Below are 6,992 nucleotides of genomic sequence, written 5' to 3'. Positions count from 1 at the left end.
GAAGTTCAGAGACTATAAGTGACTTGCCCAAGGTCACACAGCGGCAATGATTGGTAGAGGAGGAGTAGAATCCATTTCTCCTGACTCCAAATTCAGTGCTTGTTCCTGTGTTGCTCAAACTTAGTCATCGAAGTGACCAAAGGGAATAAGAGATCAAATTGCATTCTCAAAAAATTGGGGTATGATCCCTAAAAAGGCAAATAATTTTATTGTGGAGTTACGTTTTACCTTAAAAACTAATGTCAATTAAATAAACAAACTATTGCCACATGCAGCAATGTAAATGAATCTCACAAATGTAATGTTAGGAAGAAGCCAGCTGCAAAGAGAACATACTAAATGATTCTATTTATATAAAAATCTGAAACAGGAGGGCTTCCCTGGTGGCGCAGTGGTTGAGAGTCCGCCTGCCGATGCAGGGGAACGCGGGTTCGTGCCCCGGTCTGGGAAGATCCCACATGCCGCGGAGCGGCTGGGCCCGTGAGCCATGGCCGCTGAGCCTGCGCGTCTGGAGCCTGTGCTCCACAACGGGAGAGGCCACAACAGTGAGAGGCCCGCGTACTGCAAAAAAAAAAAAAAAAAAAGCTGAAACAGGACAAACGTATCACTGGTGTTGGAAGTCTATCAGGATGCTGGTGACCTTCGGGGGTAGGCTCAGAGAATGGCCAGTGGGGCCTCTGGAGTGCTGTAAGTTCTATTTCTCCATCCGGTGCTGGTTACATGGATGTGTTTACTTTGTGAAAGTATATTGAGCTATATGCTTACGATTATTCACTTTTCTGTACACACGTTACACAACATGTTCATTAAAATATTAATGTGATGTTTACAACCATAATATACCCATATCTAATTTCATATTTTTTTTCAAATCTTGAAAGAAAGTTGATAACTTGTTAAAATGTTCAGTATTTGTCACTTCACATTCCCCTTGGCAAACTCCAGGGTGTCTCCAGATGCACCAGTACCCCTGGTATTGATGAGAAGCGAGGAGTCATGGCCATCCTTAGGTGCAGCAGAAGTCAGGATACTTGGGGCCGATCAACAGAGTGTTCCAGAGCTTGGGCACTGGAGTTACACTGCCTGAGTCTGAATCACGACTCCACCTCTCCTAGCCGTACAACTGAGAACAAGTAATTTAACTTCCCTTTACCTCAATAGGGTACATGTCAATAGAGCTGTGAGGATTAAAACTGGATAATCCACTTAAAGCACTTAGCACAGGGCCTGGCCCAGAGTAGGCACGGAATAAATGTTAATTATTGCTAACTCTTGTTATGCTATGTGGAAATTTTAACCCTTCTCTACCTACATGTGTATCTCCCATCTCCACCTCCCAACCAGAACACCACATGTTGCTTTATACGTACCAAATGTTCAATAGTTTTTAATTGAATTGAATCCAATGCTTCCCCGTGGTCTGTAGGAGAAAGTCCAATCTCCTAGTTTTCATTTAAGGTTGTCCCTCATTTCATCCCCATCTATTTTCCAGCTTCAGTTTCTTCACTCTTCCATACTAATCCCCTGTCCCAATCATGCAAGTCTAAAAAATTGCCAGACGTGCCTTGCACTTTTGTATCTCAGAATGTTTCATTGCTTATGTCTTGCACTGTCCCCGCTTCCCATAATATCCTTCCTCCTTCTCTGTACCTTCTATAATTTAACCAATCTTTTAAAACCGAGATTCAACTGATCTCCTATAGCAATGCTTCTAATCTTTTTTGACTTACAAAACCCTTTGAGAATTTGACAATAGCAATTTGACAATTCTCTTTCTTAGAGAAAATACGTACACGCATACAAACCACCCGGTTCTGGAGGTTTCACAATCCCTCTGAGTCCTGGTCCAGTCCCCCACCTGTGGTCCTTAGACTACTATCACCATTATAAAGTGACTCTTATTCTCAATGCCCATAGTAATCCCTCTCTGGACTAATACATTGTCCCTTCTTTTGACATTTATTTTCACTTTTTTGTGTTTTTCCTCACACCCAGAATGTAATTTTCTTGAGGATAAAGGCTTTGTCTCACACATCTGTTTGCCCACAATGACTAGACAGTATGCCTTGAACATAATGAGTCTGGAGTAAAAATGTGTTGACTAACTGTTCACGTATCATCTGTCTTCTCTCCTCAGGTGATCTCATCCTGGCCCATGGTTTTAAATGCTTTACGTTTGCTGGTGCCTGCCAATATTATGCCTTCAGCCTAGCCATTGTTCCTCAATTTCAGATTCTTATACCCCGTAGGCTACTTGACGTTTTCATGTGAATGTCCAATAGGCATCGCAGATATAACATGTCAAGAAGGGAACTCGTGGTTGTTCGCACCACCCTTCCCCTTCCCCAGACAATCTTATTTCTATCCCAGGCTTTTCCATCTCAACAGTGGTACTTCCATCAGTAGGGAAGCTGGTCCTCCCTTTTACTCTCCTCATCCCCATCCCATTCTGTGGTAAAGTCATCTTAAATCAATCTCCAAAATATATGCCAAAGCCATCTCCAGAGCTGACACCATGGCCCCCGCCCTCACAGCTCTCACATGGCCCCCAAACTGCTCTCCCTCTTTTCCCCTCAAATTCATTCTTCAGCTGCTAAAATTATTTTTTACAAATACAAAGGAGTGCTACTACTCCCTCTCTTAAAACCCTCTCCATTGCTCTTAGAATAAAGTCCAAACCACGCACAACCTGGCTCCCACCTGTGTTTCCAGGGTGGGCTCCCTCAGTGGTCCTCCAGAAGCCAACCCTTCCCTGCCTTGGGCTATCAATCTGTCTGAAAAACCCTTCTTCTTTCCCCCTGGCTCTTGAATACCTGGCTTCTCCGTATCCTTCATATTTTAGCTTAATCTTCATTTCCTCATGAGATCTTCCCTGACCATCATATTTAAAGTGGGCCTCAGAATGACCGTGTATCCCATCACTCTGTATATTCCATTCCAATCCAATTACCTTAATAAAATGTAGGTCTTTATTTACTGCCCATCTTTTCCAGCAGAATTTAAACTCTCTGTAGGCAGGGGACATGTCTGACTTGTATATTACTTCAATCCCAACATCTAGGAAAATATAATCTCCCCAGGGAAGAGAATTTCTTTTTCTTTTATTTTCTTTTTCTTTCTTTCTCCCCTCCTTTCCTCCCTTCCTCCATCTCTCCCTCCCTCCCTCCCTTCTTTCCTTTCTTTTTCTTTTCTTTTCTTTTTTGCTTCTTTTGTTCTCTGATATTGTCCCCAGTACCTAAAAAATGTTGTGCCACCACTAGGCACACAACGAACTTTTGTTGCCTGCGGAATGAAGAGTAGGGACTCAGTAAATGCTATTTTGTCTACTTTATTGAATCAATCAGTCAATCAATAGTTTAATTATTACTTTTGGATAACTGGAGAAAAGCTAACAACATTATTTACGGAAAATCCTCCTTAAATGACTAGCTAAAAAGGATTTATAACTAACGTATCAGAGCACTGTGATCTCTGGGAATTATTAACACATTGTTTATAAACGGTTTCATCCGAAGTCCTTAGAAACACTTAGTACTCAAAAGTTAGCAAGCGATTCCCTCAGTATCTTGTTTACCTTAAAAATTTGCTTAGTAAAAAACTGTTTTAAATAAAGCAGACATAAACTTCTAAATAGACTGTTATCAAATAATACATATTCAGAATGAATGAATCCTAAAATAATGACTTTTGTATATAATTCAGCTCAACAGTTGATGAGGTAAATTCAGAAGAGGCCTGTTTGGAGCATGCCGTAGCACTTCATCAAACCAGTCACTGCGTCCAACAAAATTCTCTGCTGTCTGTACATCGGCCAATTATATCAAGTAGGAGCTTCCTGGGTCTCTGAATACATAGTCTTTAAAAGGTCATTCGTCAAGAACGACTGTTTCCTTTAAGCTCCAAAAGCTGACCATTTTCTGCCAGCAGCCACGGGTGATGAAGGATGCAAGGAGATCTAACTTTCACTGCTGAGCATCTAGGCTTAGTGGGATTACAAAGGAAGGAGAAATCAGCCAGATACATTTCAGACCCACAGACCCTTCTTATATTTATAACGACATGTTTTCCTAGTAACAGTTTATTTTGCTGAAAACATTTAATAAAAATGTTCAGAGCCTCTTAGGAGAAGATGGCTTCACATTCCCTAGTCAAGCACCTGCCTGACTTTAATGTGGTGCTATTTTAGTCCCTGGAAACATATACCACCTTCCGTAAGACTCAAGTTGGTCTCTGTATAATCACCAAGCTCACAGCCCCTAAGAATAGAAATAGGTGCAGAGGATTTTTCTGGCTAACTCTGGTGAACTGTGCTCTCTCAAGCCCTTAGCAGCCAGGGAAGCAAACTCATGGGAAAGAATACCATTTCTAACTCAACACAACACACTTTAAAAATATATATATTTTATTGAAGTATAGTTGCTTTACAGTGTTGTGTTCATTGCTTGCTGTACAGCAAAGTGATTCGGATATATAAATATATATATATTCTTTTTCGTATTCTTTTCCATTATGGTTTATCACAGGATATTGAATATAGTTCCCTGTGCTATATGGTAGGACCTTGCTTATCCATTCTATATATAATAGTTTGCATCTGCTAATCCCAAACTCCCAATCCATCCCTCCCCAACCCTACCTTAGCAACCACAAGTCTGTTCTCTGTATCTGTGAGTCTGTTTCTGTTCAGTAGATAAGTTCATGTGTCAACACAACACACCTTTTTTTTTTTTTTCTGGTATGTGGGCCTCTCACTTGCTGGGGCCTCTCCCGTTGCGGAGCACAGGCTCCGGACGCGCAGGCTCAGCAGCCATGGCTCACGGGCCCAGCCGCTCCGCGGCATGTGGGATCCTCCCGGACCGGGGCACAAACCTGTGTCCCCTGCATCGGCAGGGGGACTCTCAACCACTGCACCACAGGGAAGCCCACAACACACTTTTAATATGAGAGCTCACAAACATTTTTTCACTGACGTTGACACATGTTCTCCTAGTTTTGAAAGTTCTTCTCACCTGAGTTTTCTCCCAACTGTCGTGTAACTAAAGTAACCTCTATACAATTCTGGATAAGACCTCACAGACTGATCAAAAACACAAAGAGAAATTTGGATTGGTACTTGGGACCAGGAGACATCCTTCCCTTGGGCCTTTTCACTCCCTAAATGGCAACTTTAATTCACGGAGGAGTCACAGGCTGGTTGGGGCCTATGGGTTTCTAAGACTGTGCTTAAGGTAAAAAAGACAGGTAAGGTCAAAATTACCCTTGGAAATCCCTTAAACTGCCCATAAATTCTGATTTCAGAGTTTTGAGTGTACAACCCTGCATAACAAAATTTGCGAATCTGTATGATTATGTACAATAGATAATTTATAAGTGCACATGTTTATTCAGTATATAATAAAAAACGTATATGCAGAAGAACACTTGATAACATTTTATTTCCAGCCTCCCAGCCCCCCACAAACAGAGTGGCTGAATTTGTGTAAATCAAATTTACTTGAATTGCAGATGGCTCTCTACTTCAGCAATCAGAGATACCACTTGGGCTCTGCGTTCTATCATGAAGCCTTGATTTCCGTTCTATGCTTGAAACAAGCCCATTAGGAGCCAGTTGTGTACCTTAGATATTATTCCCATGGAAAAACTTTAATAAATATCAACAACCTTACTTAGACAAACAAAACAGTCACAAGAAACTCATATTTGGGTCATCTGATTATCTAGAAAGGCAGGTCGTTTTTCTTTCTAAGCCAGAGCCCTGATCTTTTCAAATTCCTATCTGTTATTTGCTGCCTTTCTTCCATAAAATGATTCCTTTTATTCATTCATCAAGTGATTCATTCACCTGATGGATTTTTGATGTTGTACTTGAGTTTTTAAAAAGCCATTACATTTAAAACATGTTCCATTTCTAATATTGTAGTATGTAATCAAATCTAAATTATTTGAAATGGCTGAAGTGAATGCTTTGTGGATATGTATATTTGTGCATATGTGTGTGTGTGTGTGTGTAAGTGGAGGGTGAAGAGGACTGCATTTCACAACCTCTAAGCACAGTTATACCTCTCAGAATGGATTCTAGAGCACATGTTTACCCATTTGCTGTGAATGGATGTGTTTTACTCAGTTCTTGCTTTGCAGAGCTGCACCTTTTAAAGTTCAGCTCTCATTGCTACCAGCATAAAAAAGATCATGCTGAGGACTCCACAGAGAAAATAAGAACGCTCTCCTCTCTCCGGTGTCTGATGAGTGTAGAATGTAGAATACCCTCAATGAGAAACCAGGCAGGCAACTCTGAAAACTGGGATCACCATAGCTAACATGTTGAGGGTGAGGATTAAAGTAGGTAAAGCATGAACGTGTGAAGTACTTAAAATATTGCCCAGCATACAAGGAGTCCTCCATGGTTGTTGGTGTTGCTTCTGTTGCTGCTCTCATGATAACAGGCATCCTGGGAAGGAGTTCAGATTGTTTTGAACCATCCAGTGAAGGTTTTATAACTCACTGACCCAAGATACGACAAAGATATATAAAAGGCTGGTAGAGTTCACTTTTAATACTAGATATCCATTTGAAACAAACTGAACCCGTGGTCCCTGCATCGGCAGGCAGGCTCTCAACCACTGCGCCACCAGGGAAGCCCCGAGTTCACTTTTAATACTAGATATCCATTTGAAACAAAGACTCAGCCAAGCCCTTCATCTTTTATAGCATTTGTGGGGGGAAAAAGTAGGCTATGATTTCTCTGTTGGAGAATGAGTAGAAATCTGGAGGAGAGTGACTCTATAGGTTATTTAGTTCAACCTAGTTAGTGTAAAGCTGATAAAATTGAGAATCAGACAGGCACCAAGGCAACAGACACTTGTCACGACCAGTGTCTACACTACAAGTAGGTCTTCTTCCTGCATTTGTCCAATTCTATGGGGAAAGGAAAAGCAAAATCACATTTAACCATGAGATTGAAACACAGCCCAATCCTCTTTAAAGGACGTGAA

This window comes from Neophocaena asiaeorientalis, unplaced genomic scaffold (genome assembly GCF_003031525.2).
Source record: "Neophocaena asiaeorientalis asiaeorientalis breed wild unplaced genomic scaffold, Neophocaena_asiaeorientalis_V1.1 scaffold7, whole genome shotgun sequence".
NCBI classification, from domain to species: domain Eukaryota; kingdom Metazoa; phylum Chordata; class Mammalia; order Artiodactyla; family Phocoenidae; genus Neophocaena; species Neophocaena asiaeorientalis.
The sequence above is the reverse complement of the archived record's forward strand: the minus strand, read 5'-3'. Positions refer to the sequence as shown.